Source organism: Cajanus cajan, chromosome 8 (assembly GCF_000230855.2).
Source record: "Cajanus cajan strain Asha chromosome 8, NIPB_CcT2T_4, whole genome shotgun sequence".
NCBI classification, from domain to species: domain Eukaryota; kingdom Viridiplantae; phylum Streptophyta; class Magnoliopsida; order Fabales; family Fabaceae; genus Cajanus; species Cajanus cajan.
Window position 1 is genome coordinate 45,441,965 of NC_138524.1, and position 2,500 is coordinate 45,444,464.

Here is a 2,500-nt window from a genome sequence, read left to right on the forward strand (position 1 = left end):
CAGAAATTGAGCCAGCCTCGGTTATGATTTGAGTCACTCTCGGTCAGAAATTGAACCAGGCTCGGTCAGAAATTGAGTCACTCTCGGTCAGAAATTGAGCCAGCCTCGGTCATGATTTGAGTCACTCTCGGTCAGAAATTGAGCCAGCCTCGGTCATGATTTGAGTCACTCTCGGTCAGAAATTGAACCAGGCTCGGTCATTTTTTGAGTCACTCTCGGTCAGAAATTGAGCCAGTCTCGGTCATTTTTTGAGTCACTCTCGGTCAGAAATTGAGCCAGCCTCGGTCATGATTTGAGTCACTCTCGGTCAGAAATTGAGCCAGCCTCGGTCATTTTTTGAGTCACTCTCGGTCAGAAATTGAGTCACCCTCGGTCAGAAAATTTGGCTGGCTCGGTCAGAAATTGAGTCACGACCCACCAGAAATTGAGCCAAGGCTGGTCAGAAATTGAGTCACGACCCACCAGATTTGCACCACGACCCACCGTGACCGACCACTATGCACCAACTATGAACCATTCAAATTTTTTTTGAGCACTTCTTGGATCAAACATCTCTTCTAACATGCCTAAGTATGCTGGGAAGGTTTGGGGGTGAAAGACCTTCATCCTCCATTTTTACCAATTTTCCGATTTTACCATGTTTTGGTAAAAAAATCATTAAAATTCAATCCCTTGGAGGATGGCTGAGATTTTTGGTGGACAGGTCAGTTATATTATTATGTGGGTGCATGCAAAAAATCAGATCAAAATTCGATGCCTAGATACGTTTTTCTATTTTTCCGGATTTACGTATTTTCGTTTCTTAAAAATATTATTAAAAAATATTCCCTTGGCAAAAAATTCTCTAATTTGGTGAGCACAAAGATATGATTTTTCTAAACAATACTGCAAAAAATCAGATCAAAATTCGATCTGTAGCTCCCAAAAATGGACTTATGTCTGCTCAGAAAAAGGGTATCTACTTGTACAAAATTCACTTTTGCATATTAGCCTATTATAGGGGGAGGGTGTGTCTCAGCAGAAACCCAGCGCACCTTGGCTGGTCTGGGCAAGCCACGGGGCCTTTCCCTCACACTCTGTGGGCATTTCTAAGCCTGCGTTGTGTTCTCCCGTGGCAAATTTTGAATCAAAATTTTTCTTCAATCAAACCGAAAATTTGACCGACTTCGGCCGAATTTTTTGAAAATTTTCGAAAAACTCCAGATTCGTTCTATCATCATTCTAACCCATATTTTGGCCTATCCAGCCTTCGTTTAGCCACATTTTAGCCATCTTGACCCACCCGAGGGACGGTTTATGCTCTTTTGAGCTAATTTTTGGTGGGTTTTCTCTTCATTTTTCATCCATCACCGAGTTTGCACCAAATATGCCTTACCCTATAACTCGTCCAGCCCATTTTCCCTTTGATCACCATTATTTCCCAAAATTGCACCAAATCTAGCCTAGTTTCTACCTTGCCTAACCTACCCGAGGGACGGTTTATGCTCTTACGAGCTAATTTTTGGTGGGTTTTCCCTTTGTTTACCATTACTGACCGAATTTGCACCAAATATGGCCTACCCTTTCACTTGTCCAGCCCATTTTCCCTCAGTTCATAATCCTTGCCCAAAATTGCACCAAATCTAGCATATTTTCTATCTCTCCCAACCCACCCGAGGGACGGTTTATGCTCTTTTGAGCTAATTTTTGGTGGGTTTTCCTTTTGTTTATCATCCTTGATCGAGTTTGCACCAAATATGCCTTACCCTATCTCTTTTCTAGCCTATTTTCCCTTTGATCATCATCCTTGCCCAAAATTGCACAAAACCTAGCCTACTTTCTTTGTTGCCCAACCCACCTGAGGGACGGTTTATGCTCTTACGAGCTAATTTTTGGTGGGTTTTCCCTTTGTTCACCATCCTTGCCCGAATTTGCACCAAATATGGCCTACCCTTTCACTTGTCCAGCCCATTTTTCCTTTGTTCATCATCCTTGCACAAAATTGCACCAAACCTAGCCTAGTTTGTATCTTGCCCAACCCACCCGAGGGACGGTTTATGCTCTTACGAGCTAATTTTTTGTGGGTTTTCCCTTTGTTCACCATCCTTGCTTGAATTTGCACCAAATGTGGCCTACCCTTTCCCTTGTCCAGCCAAATATGGCCTTCCCTTTCTCTTTCCCAGCCAAATTTCCCTTTGTTCATCATCCTTGCCCAAAATTGCACCATACCTATCATAGTTTCTTTCCTACCCAACCCACCTGAGGGACGGTCTATGCTCTTGCGAGCTAATTTTGGGTGGGTTTTGCCTTTGTTCATCATCCTTGCCTGAATTTGCACCAAATATGGCCTACTCTGTCACTTGTCCATCCCATTTTCCCTTTGTTCATCGCCTTTGTTCAAAATTGCTCCAAACCTAGCCTTCTTTCTTGTATTTTGTTCCTTTCGGTAAATATATATGGTTGATTGCCTAAGCAATCATTTCGGTTGAATTTTGGCCCTTCGGTTTGAGATGGTTGCATG